The sequence below is a fragment of the Oncorhynchus keta genome, unplaced genomic scaffold (assembly GCF_023373465.1).
Source record: "Oncorhynchus keta strain PuntledgeMale-10-30-2019 unplaced genomic scaffold, Oket_V2 Un_contig_7497_pilon_pilon, whole genome shotgun sequence".
In the NCBI taxonomy this organism is placed as follows: domain Eukaryota; kingdom Metazoa; phylum Chordata; class Actinopteri; order Salmoniformes; family Salmonidae; genus Oncorhynchus; species Oncorhynchus keta.
The window spans coordinates 2,501-14,311 of record NW_026289496.1 but is presented as its reverse complement, the minus strand read 5'-3'; the positions used below and the strand labels follow the sequence as shown (position 1 = coordinate 14,311).

The 11,811-nt window shown below is 49.7% G+C and overlaps 2 long non-coding RNA genes across 7 annotated transcripts in view; both read left to right on the top strand.

Moving 5' to 3' along the window:
• The first annotated feature begins 1,145 nt into the window (after positions 1 to 1,145).
• The window catches only part of LOC127926391 (uncharacterized), a 13,166-nt gene continuing 2,500 nt past the window's right edge, over positions 1,146 to 11,811 (top strand). The window contains exons 1-3 of the long non-coding RNA XR_008124033.1: positions 1,146 to 1,204; positions 2,120 to 2,228; positions 9,398 to 9,531. This is a non-coding gene — a long non-coding RNA (uncharacterized LOC127926391). The remainder of the gene's footprint in view (positions 1,205 to 2,119; positions 2,229 to 9,397; positions 9,532 to 11,811) is intronic.
• On the top strand, positions 6,872 to 8,420 carry LOC127926392 (uncharacterized). Of its 6 annotated transcripts, XR_008124035.1 has the most exons (7): positions 6,872 to 6,972; positions 7,016 to 7,144; positions 7,361 to 7,446; positions 7,533 to 7,575; positions 7,619 to 7,747; positions 7,877 to 8,091; positions 8,275 to 8,420. It is a non-coding gene; the product is annotated as an uncharacterized LOC127926392 (long non-coding RNA). The 6 variants fall into 6 exon arrangements; XR_008124038.1 differs by lacking the exons at positions 7,361 to 7,446; positions 7,533 to 7,575 and adding an exon at positions 7,490 to 7,532 and having other exon boundaries at positions 7,016 to 7,101; positions 7,662 to 7,747; XR_008124037.1 differs by lacking the exons at positions 7,361 to 7,446; positions 7,533 to 7,575 and having other exon boundaries at positions 7,016 to 7,101.

The following is an 11,811-nucleotide window of genomic DNA, read 5'->3' as shown; positions in this document are numbered from 1 at the left end:
GGGAGAAAGGGAGGGAGATGAAGAGGGAAGCTGTGGGAGAGAAAGGGAGGGAGATGAAGAGAGAAAGCTGTGGGGAGAGAAAAGGGGAGGGAGGTGAAGAGGGAAGCTGTGGGGAGAGAAAGGAGGGAGATAAGAGGGTTGTGGGGAGAGAAAGGGGAGGGAGATGAAGAGGGAAGCTGTGGGGAGAGAAAGGAGGAGGTGAAGAGGGAAGCTGTGGGGAGGGAGAGAAAGGGAGGGAGGTGAAGAGGGAAGCTGTGGGGAGAGAAAGGGAGGGAGATGAAGAGGGAAGCTGTGGGGAGAGAAAGGGGAGGAGGTGAAGAGGGAAGCTGTGGGGGAGAAAGGAGAGGAGAGAAGAGGAAGCTGTGGGAAAGGGAGGAGATGAAGGGAAGCTGGGAGGAGAAGAGGAGAAGCTGTGGGAGAGAAAGGAGGGTGATGAAGAGGAAGCTGGGGGAGAGAAAGGAGGAGATGAAGAGGGAAGCTGTGGGAGAGTAAGGGAGGGAGATGAAGAGGGAAGCTGTGGGAGAGAAAGGAGAGGAGATGAAGAGGAAGCTATGGGGAAAAAGGAGGGAGATGAAGAGGGGAAGCTGTGGGGAGAAAGGAGGGAGATGAAGAGGGAAGTGGTGGGGAGAGAAAGGGAAGGAGAGAAAAGAAGGAGGGAAGCTGTGGGAAAAGGGAGGGAGATGAAGAGGAAGCTGTGGGGAGAAAGGAGGATAGAAAGGTGGTGGGGAAAAAAAGGAGGGAATGAAGGGAAGCTGGGGAGAAAAAGGGGGAGATGAAGAGGAAGCTGTGGGGAGAGAAAGGGAGGAGATGAAGAGGGAAGCTGTGGGAGAGAAAGGGAGGGAGATGAAGAGGGAAGTGGTGGGAGAAAAGGGAGGAGATGAAGAGGGAAGCTGTGGGGAGAAAGGGAGGGAGATGAAGAGGGAAGCTGTGGGGAAGAAAGGGAGGAGATGAAGAGGGAAGCTGTGGGAGAAAAGGGAGGAGATGAAGAGGGAAGCTGTGGGGAGAGAAAGGGAGGGGAGATGAAGAGAGAAGCTGGGGGAGAAGTGAAGAGACATCTGTTGGGGATTGGCATCTACAGCAGCCAGTCACTGATCTGATTGGCTGTCAGGCTGTCTGTAGTGACATCTGTTTGGTTGACTGACAGTTGTCTGCTCTGTGTTTTTAGTCTTATGTGCCAAGAACCTTGCAAAGAAAGACTTCTTCCGTAAGTATCTCTGATCCCTCCTCTCTGTCTGTCTCCTTCTGTAAGTATCTCTGATCCCTCCTCTCTGTCTGTCTCCTTCTGTAAGTATCTCTGATCCCTCCTCTCTGTCTGTCTCCTTCTGTAAGTATCTCTGATCCCTCCTCTCTGTCTGTCTCCTTCTGTAAGTATCTCTGGATCCCTCCCTCTCAGTCTGTCTCCTTCTGTAAGTATCTCTGATCCCTCCTCTCTCTGTCTGTCTCCTTCTGTAAAGTATCTCTGATCCCTCCTCTCTGTCTGTCTCCTTCTGTAAGTATCTCTGATCCCTCCTCTCAGTCTGTCTCCTTCTGTAAGTATCTCTGATCCCCTCCTCTCTGTCTGTCTCCTTCTGGCATATCTCTGATCCCTCCTCTCTGTCTGTCTCCTTCTGTAAGTATCTCTGATCCCTCCTCTCTGTCTGTCTCCTTCTGTAAGTATCTCTGATCCCTCCTCTCTGTCTGTCTCCTTCTGTAAGTATCTCTGATCCCTCCTCTCTGTCTGTCTCCTTCTGTAAGTATCTCTGATCCCTCCTCTCTGTCTGTCTCCTGTAAGTATCTCTGATCCCTCCTCTCTGTCTGTCTCCTTCTGTAAGTATCTCTGATCCTCCTCTCTGTCTGTCTCCTTCTGTAAGTATCTCTGATCCCTCCTCTCTGTCTGTCTCCTTCTGTAAGTATCTCTGATCCCTCCTCTCTGTCTGTCTCCTTCTGTAAGTATCTCTGTCTCCATCTTTCTTTCTGTCTTCCTCTCTCTTTCACATTCTACTTTATAATGTGTGTGTGTGTGTGTGTGTGTGTGTGTGTGTGTGTGTGTGTGTGTGTGTGTGTGTGTGTGTGTGTGTGTGTGTGTGTGTGTGTGTGTGTGTGTGTGTGTGTGTGTGTGTGTGTGTGTGTGTGTGTGTAGGGTTGCCGGACCCATTTGCAAAGGTCGTGGTGGATGGATCAGGACAGTGTCATTCTACAGACACAGTGAAGAGCACTCTGGACCCCAAATGGAACCAACACTATGACCTGTGAGTAAACCCACATACTGAAACCCACTGCGGCCCACTGAAACCCACTGCGGCCCACTGAAACCCACATACTGAAACCCACTGCGGCCCACTGAAACCCACTGCAGCCCACTGAAACCCATTGCGGCCCACTGAAACCCATTGCGGCCCACTGAAACCCACTGCGGCCCACTGAAACCCACTGAAATCCGCTGAAACCCACTGCGGCCCACTGAAACCCACTGCGGCACACTGAAACCCACTGAAACCCACTGCGGCACACTGAAACCCACTGAAACACACTGAAACACACTGAAACCCACATACTGAAACCCACTGAAACACACTGAAACCCACACACCCACTGAAACCCACTGCGGCCCACTGAAACCCACTGCGGCCCACTGAAACCCACTGCGGCCCACTGAAACCCACTGAAACCCACTGCGGCACACTGAAACCCACTGAAACACACTGAAACCCACATACTGAAACCCACTGCGGCACACTGAAACCCACTGAAACTCACTGAAACACACTGAAACACACTGAAACCCACATACTGAAACCCACTGCGGCACACTGAAACCCACTGAAACCCACTGAAACTCACTGAAACACACTGAAACTGAAACCCACATACTGAAACCCACTGAAACCCACTGCGGCACACTGAAACCCACTGTGGCCCACTGAAACCCACTGCGGCCCACTGAAACCCACTGCGGCACACTGAAACCCACATACTGAAACCCACTGCGGCCCACTGAAACCCACTGCTGCCCACTGAAACCCACTGCTGCCCACTGAAACCCACTGCGGCCCACTGAATCACACTGAAACCCACTGAAACACACTGAAACCCACTGAAACCCACTGCGGCACACTGAAACCCACTGAAACCCACTGCGGCCCACTGAAACCCACTGCGGCCCACTGAAACCCACTGCGGCCCACTGAAACCCACTGAAACCCACTGCGGCCCACTGAAACCCACTGAAACCCACTGCGGCCCACTGAAACCCACTGTGGCCCACTGAAACACACTGAAACCCACTGAAACACACTGAAACCCACACACCCACTGAACAGCAAAATAAAGTTCTGATCCGGTTGATATCGTTCCTTTTTAAGCACTGAGACGGGTCAGAGAATTCAGGGCCGTCCCAGTGGGCGTTGAGTTATTGAGCAAGAGGGGCTGATTTCATGGGGCTACAGTCTGTTTCCCTTCCCTTGATGACTTGTTTTTATTTCACTGCTCTCTTCTTGTCCGTTGTCTGTGTCCGTTGTCTGTGTCCGTTGTCTGTGTCCGTTGTCTGTGTCCGTTGTCTGTGTCCGTTGTCTGTGTCCGTTGTCTGTGTCCGTTGTCTGTGTCCGTTGTCTGTGTCCGTTGTCTGTACCATGCTGTGTTGTCATTAGTTGCTGCCATGCTGTGTTGCTACCATCTTGTTGTTGTGTTGCTAGCATGTTGTGTTGCTACCATGTTGTTGTTGTGTTGCTACCATGTTGTTGTTGTGTTGCTACCATGTTGTTGTTGTTGTGTTGCTACCATGTTGTTGTTGTGTTGCTACCATGTTGTTGCTGTGTTGCTAGCATGCTGTGTTGCTAGCATGCTGTGTTGCTACCATGTTGTTGCTGTGTTGCTAGCATGCTGTGTTGCTACCATGTTGTTGCTGTGTTGCTAGCATGCTGTGTTGCTACCATGTTGTTGTTGTTGTGTTGCTACCATGTTGTTGTTGTGTTGCTACCATGTTGTTGTTGTGTTGCTACCATGTTGTTGCTGTGTTGCTACCATGTTGTTGCTGTGTTGCTAGCATGCTGTGTTGCTACCATGTTGTTGTTGTGTTGCTAGCGGGCTGTGTTGCTACCATGTTGTGTTGCTACCATGTTGTTGTTGTGTACCATGTCACATTGTGTGAAGTTGTGTCCAGCATGATGAGTGGGGAGCTAACGTGGGGAGCGGGGAGGGAGCTAGTGTGACGAGCGGGGAGCTAGCGTGACGAGCGGGGAGCGAGAGTGACGAGCGGGGAGCTAACGTGGGAGCGGAGGGGAGCTAGCGTGACGAGCGGGGAGCTAGCGTGACGAGCGGGGAGCTAGCGTGACGAGCGGGGAGCTAACGTGGAGGGGAGCTAACGTGACGAGCGGGAGCTAACGTAACGAGCGGGGGGAGCCAGCGTGACTAGCGGGGAGCTAGCGTGACGAGCGGGAGCTAGGGGAGCTAGCGTGGCTAGCGTGACGAGCAGGGCTAGCGTGACGCAGCGGGGAGCCAGCGTGACAGCGGCGGGGAGCTAGTGACGGAGTGGGGAGCTAGCGTGACGAGCGGGGGAGCTAGCGTGACGGCGGCGGGGAGCTAGCGTGACGAGTGGCGGGAGCTAGCGTGACGAGGAGCGGGAGCTAGCGTGACGAGCGGGGAGCTAGCGTGACGAGCGGGAGCTAGCGTGACGAGCGGGAGCTAGCGTGACGAGCGGGGAGCTAACGTGGCGGGGGAGCTAACGTGACGAGCGGGGAGCTAACGTAACGAGCGGCGGGGAGCTAGCGTGACTAGCGGGAGCTAGCGGACGAGCGGGGAGCTAGCCGGGAGCTAGCGTGGCTAGCGTGACGAGCAGGAGCTAGCGTGACGAGCGGGAGCTAGCGTGACGAGCGGCGGGGAGCTAGCGTGACGGAGTGGGGAGCTAGCGGACGAGCGGGGAGCTAGCGTGACGAGCGGCGGGGAGCCAGCGTGACGAGTGGCGGGAGCCAGCGTGGAGGAGCGGGAGCTAGCGTGACGAGCGGGAGCTAGCGTGACGAGCGGGAGCTAGCGTGACGAGCGGGAGCGGGAGCTAGCGTGACGAGCGGGAGCCAGCGTGACGAGCGGGAGCCAGCGTGACGAGCGGCGGGGAGCTAACGTGACGAGCGGCGGGGAGCTAGCGTGACGAGCGGCGGGGAGCTAGCGTGACGAGCGGCGGGGAGCTAGCGTGACGAGCGGCGGGGACCTAGCGTGACGAGCGGCGGGGACCTAGCGTGACGAGCGGCGGGGACCTAGCGTGACGAGCGGCGGGGAGCTAGCGTGACGAGCGGCGGGGAGCTAGCGTGACGAGCGGGGAGCTAGCGTGACGAGCGGGGAGCTAACGTGACGAGCGGGGAGCCAGCGTGACGAGCGGGGAGCCAACGTGACGAGCGGCGGGGAGCCGGCGTGACGAGCGGGGAGCTAACGTGACGAGCGGGGAGCCGGCGTGACGAGCGGGGAGCCGGCGTGACGAGCGGGGAGCCGGCGTGACGAGCGGGGAGCCGGCGTGACGAGCGGGGAGCCGGCGTGACGAGCGGGGAGCTAACGTGACGAGCGGGGAGCTAGCGTGACGAGCGGGGAGCTAGCGTGACGAGCGGGGAGCCAACGTGACGAGCGGCGGGGAGCCGGCGTGACGAGCGGGGAGCTAACGTGACGAGCGGCGGGGAGCCGGCGTGACGAGCGGGGAGCTAACGTGACGAGCGGGGAGCCGGGCGTGACGAAAGGGAGCTAACGTGACGAGCGGGGAGCCGGCGTGACGAGCGGGGAGCCGGCGTGACGAGCGGGAGCCGCGTGAGCAGGGGAGCCGGCGTGATCGAGCGGGGGGAGCTAACGTGACGAGCGGCGGGGAGCTAGCGTGACGAGCGGGGAGCTAGCGTGACGAGCGGGGGAGCTAGCGTGACGAGCGGGGAGCTAGCGTGACGAGCGGGAGCTTGCGTGACGAGCGGGGAGCGGGGAGCTTGCGTGACGAGCGGGAGCTTGGCGTGACGAAGCGGGGAGCTTAACGGACGAGCGGGAGCTAACGTGACGAGCGGGGAGCTAGCGTGACGAGCGGGAGCTAACGTGGACGAGCGGGAGCTAACGGACGAAAGCTAACGTGATTGAGCGGGGAGCTAACGTGACGCGGGGAGCTAACGTTACAGCGGGGAGCTAACGTGACGAGCGGGGAGCTAACGTGACGAGCGGGGAGCTAGCGTGACGAGCGGGGAGCTAACGTGACGAGCGGGGAGCTAGCGTGACGCAATGATGTCCCTACCTACATACATATCTACCTCAAGTCACCTCAGCCCCTGCACATCGACTCAGTACTGGTACCCTGTGTATATAACCTAGTTATCATTACTCAGTACTGGTACCCTGTGTATATAACCTAGTTATCATTACTCAGTACTGGTACCCTGTGTATATAACCTAGTTATCATTACTGGTATCCTGTGTATATAACCTAGTTATCATTACTCAGTACTGGTACCCTGTGTATATAACCTAGTTATCATTACTCAGTACTGGTACCCTGTGTATATAACCTAGTTATCATTACTCAGTACTGGTACCCTGTGTATATAACCTAGTTATCATTACTCAGTACTGGTACCCTGTGTATATAACCTAGTTATCATTACTCAGTACTGGTACCTGTGTATATAACCTAGTTATCATTACTCAGTACTGGTACCCTGTGTGTGTATATAACCTAGTTATCATTACTGGTATCCTGTGTATATAACCTAGTTATCATTACCAGTACTGGTACCCTGTGTATATAACCTAGGTGTCATTACTCAGTACTGGTACCCTGTGTATATAACCTAGTTATCATTACTCAGTACTGGTACCCTGTGTATATAACCTAGTTATCATTACTCAGTACTGGTACTATAGTATTGCCAGCCTAATCTATTGGATGGTCTTATTGGTACTATAGTATTACCAGTCTAATCTATTGGATGGTCTTATAGGTACTATAGTATTGCCAGTCTAATCTATTGGATGGTCTTATAGGTACTATAGTATTGACAGCCTAATCTATTGGATGGTCTTATAGGTACTATAGTATTGCCAGCCTAATCTATTGGATGGTCTTATAGGTACTATAGTATTGCCAGTCTAATCTATTGGATGGTCTTATAGGTACTATAGTATTGCCAGTCTAATCTATTGGATGGTCTTACAGGTACTATATAGTATTGCCAGTCTAATCTATTGATGGTCTTATAGGCACTATAGTATTGCCAGCCTAATCTATTGGATGGTTTTATAGGCACTATAGTATTGCCAGTCTAATCTATTGGATGGTCTTATAGGTACTATAGTATTGCCAGTCTAATCTATTGGATGGTCTTATAGGCACTATAGTATTGCCAGCCTAATCTATTGGATGGTCTTATAGGTACTATAGTATTGCCAGTCTAATCTATTGGATGGTCTTATAGGTACTATAGTATTGCCAGTCTAATCTATTGGATGGTCTTATAGGTACTATAGTATTGACAGCCTAATCTATTGGATGGTCTTATAGGTACTATAGTATTGCCAGCCTAATCTATTGGATGGTCTTATAGGTACTATAGTATTGCCAGTCTAATCTATTGGATGGTCTTATAGGTACTATAGTATTGACAGCCTAATCTATTGGATGGTCTTATAGGTACTATAGTATTGCCAGTCTAATCTATTGGATGGTCTTATAGGTACTATAGTATTGCCAGTCTAATCTATTGGATGGTCTTACAGGTACTATAGTATTGCCAGTCTAATCTATTGGATGGTCTTATAGGTACTATAGTATTGCCAGCCTAATCTATTGGATGGTCTTATAGGCACTATAGTATTGCCAGTCTAATCTATTGGATGGTCTTATAGGTACTATAGTATTGCCAGCCTAATCTATTGGATGGTCTTATAGGTACTATAGTATTGCCAGTCTAATCTATTGGATGGTCTTATAGGTACTATAGTATTGCCAGTCTAATCTATTGGATGGTCTTATAGGTACTATAGTATTGCCAGTCTAATCTATTGGATGGTCTTATAGGTACTATAGTATTGCCAGTCTAATCTATTGGATGGTCTTATTGGTACTATAGTATTGCCAGTCTAATCTATTGGATGGTCTTATAGGTACTATAGTATTGGATGGTCTTATAGGCACTATAGTATTGGATGGTCTTATAGGTACTATAGTATTGCCAGTCTAATCTATTGGATGGTCTTATAGGTACTATAGTATTGCCAGTCTAATCTATTGGATGGTCTTATAGGTACTATAGTATTACCAGTCTAATCTATTGGATGGTCTTATAGGTACTATAGTATTGCCAGTCTAATCTATTGGATGGTCTTATAGGTACTATAGTATTGCCAGTCTAATCTATTGGATGGTCTTATAGGTACTATAGTATTGCCAGTCTAATCTATTGGATGGTCTTATAGGCACTATAGTATTGGATGGTCTTATTGGTACTATAGTATTGGATGGTCTTATAGGTACTATAGTATATATATATTACCATTGGTAAGGACCACCCTTGGTCTTATAGGTACTATAGTATTGGATGGTCTTATAGGTACTATAGTATTACCAGTCTAATCTATTGGATGGTCTTATAGGTACTATAGTATTGGATGGTCTTATAGGTACTATAGTATTGGATGGTCTTATAGGTACTATAGTATTGGATGGTCTTATAGGTACTATAGTATTGCCAGTCTAATCTATTGGATGGTCTTATAGGTACTATAGTATTACCAGTCTAATCTATTGGATGGTCTTATAGGTACTATAGTATTGGATGGTCTTATAGGTACTATAGTATTGGATGGTCTTATAGGTACTATAGTATTGGATGGTCTTATAGGTACTATAGTATTGGATGGTCTTATAGGTACTATAGTATTGGATGGTCTTATAGGTACTATAGTATTGGATGGTCTTATAGGTACTATAGTATTGGATGGTCTTATTGGTACTATAGTATTGGATGGTCTTATTGGTACTATAGTATTGCCAGTCTAATCTATTGGATGGTCTTATAGGTACTATAGTATTGGATGGTCTTATAGGTACTATAGTATTACCAGTCTAATCTATTGGATGGTCTTATAGGTACTATAGTATTGGATGGTCTTATAGGTACTATAGTATTGGATGGTCTTATTGGTACTATAGTATTGGATGGTCTTATTGGTACTATAGTATATATATATATATATTACCATTATGTTATGAAAACTTGAAATCGGCCCTAATTAACCTGTCGACCTCTATTCCGTGTGTGTGTGTGTGTGTGTGTGTGTGTGTGTGTGTGTGTGTGTGTGTGTGTGTGTGTGTGTGTGTGTGTGTGTGTGTGTGTGTGTGTGTGTGTGTGTGTGTGTGTGTGTGTGTGTGTGTGTGTGTGTGTGTGTGTGTGTGTGTGTGTGTGTGTAGGTACATAGGGAAGACAGACTCCATCACCATCAGTGTGTGGAACCATAAGAAGATCCACAAGCGGCAGGGCGCCGGGTTCCTGGGCTGTATACGACTGCTGGCTAACTCCATCAGCAGACTGAAAGACACGGGCTGTAAGAGACACACACACACACACACGGGCTGTAAGAGACACACACACTGGTCATAACAGCTGAAACAGAGCAGTACCTTCTCCAGACAGCTAGACTGACCATACCAGCTGAAACAGAGCAGTACCTTCTCCTCCATACAGCTAGACTGACCATAACAGCTGAAACTGAGCAGTACCTTCTCCTCCATACAGCTAGACTGACCATAACAGCTGAAACTGAGCAGTACCTTCTCCTCCATACAGCTAGACTGACCATAACAGCTGAAACTGAGCAGTACCTTCTCCATACAGCTAGACTGACCATAACAGCTGAAACTGAGCAGTACCTTCTCCTCCATACAGCTAGACTGACCATAACAGCTGAAACAGAGCAGTACCTTCTCCTCCATACAGCTAGACTGACCATACCAGCTGAAACAGAGCAGTACCTTCTCCTAACAGCTAGACTGACCATACCAGCTGAAACAGAGCAGTACTTTCTCCATACAGCTAGACTGACCATACCAGCTGAAACAGAGCAGTACCTTCTCCTCCATACAGCTAGACTGACCATAACAGCTGAAACAGAGCAGTACCTTCTCCTCCATACAGCTAGACTGACCATACCAGCTGAAACAGAGCAGTACCTTCTCCATACAGCTAGACTGACCATACCAGCTGAAACAGAGCAGTACCTTCTCCATACAGCTAGACTGACCATACCAGCTGAAACAGAGCAGTACCTTCTCCTCCATACAGCTAGACTGACCATACCAGCTGAAACAGAGCAGTACCTTCTCCATACAGCTAGACTGACCATACCAGCTGAAACAGAGCAGTACCTTCTCCTCCATACAGCTAGACTGACCATACCAGCTGAAACAGAGCAGTACCTTCTCCATACAGCTAGACTGACCATACCAGCTGAAACAGAGCAGTACCTTCTCCTCCATACAGCTAGACTGACCATTTGTTTTTTTTCTGCGCACAATAACCAATAATGACATCACAATACCCCATAATGACATCACAATACCCCATAATGACATCACAATACCCCATAATGACATCACAATACCCCATAATGACGAAGCAAAAACAGGTTTTATACATTACAAGATTGGCACACCTGAATTTGTATTTGTTTCTCTCATCAAGACGTGACTCTTGACGTTCAGGCCAAAGAGTTCAATCTGGATTTCATCAGACCAGAGAACCTTGTTTCTCATGGTCTGAGAGTCCTTTAGGTGCCTTTTGACAAACTCCAAGCGGGCTGTCATGTGCCTTTTACTGAGGAGTCGCTTCCGTCTGGCCAATCTACAATAAATGCCTGATTGGTGGTGTGGTGCAGGGATGGTTGTCCTTCTGGAAGTTTCTCCCATCTCTACAGAGGAACTCTTAAGCTCTGTCAGAGTGACCATCGGGTTCTTGATTACCTCCCTGACCAAGGCCCTTCTCCCCTGATAGCTTAGTTTGGCCGGGCAGCCAGCTCTAGGAAGAGTCTTGGTGGTTCCAAACTTCTTCCATTTAAGAATGATGGAGGCGACTGTGTTGTTTGGGATCTTCAATGCTGCAGAATGATGGAGGCGACTGTGTTGTTTGGGATCTTCAATGCTGCAGAATGATGGAGGCGACTGTGTTGTTTGGGATCTTCAATGCTGCAGAATGATGGAGGCGACTGTGTTGTTTGGGACTTTCAATGCTGCAGAATGATGGAGGCGACTGTGTTGTTTGGGACTTTCAATGCTGCAGAATGATGGAGGCGAAATAATGGGGATCCATAATAAACCCCAGGAAGAGTAGCTGCTGCCTTGGCAGGAACTAATGGGGATCCATAATAAACCCCAGGAAGAGTAGCTGCTGCCTTGGTAGGAACTAATGGGTATCCATAATAAACCCCAGGAAGAGTAGCTGCTGCCTTGGCAGGAACTAATGGGGATCCATAATAAACCCCAGGAAGAGTAGCTGCTGCCTTGGCAGGAACTAATGGGGATCCATAATAAATCCCAGGAAGAGTAGCTGCTGCCTTGGCAGGAATTAATGGGGATCCATAATAAACCCCAGGAAGCGTAGCTGCTGCCTTGACAGGAACTAATGGGGATCCATAATAAACCCCAGGAAGAGTAGCTGTTGCCTTCCAGCTAATGGGGATCCATAATAAACCCCAGGAAGAGTAGCTGCTGCCTTGGCAGGAACTAATGGGGATCCATAATAAACCCCAGGAAGAGTAGCTGCTGCCTTGACATGAACTAATGGGGATCCATAATAAACCCCAGGAAGAGTAGCTGTTGCCTTGCAGCTA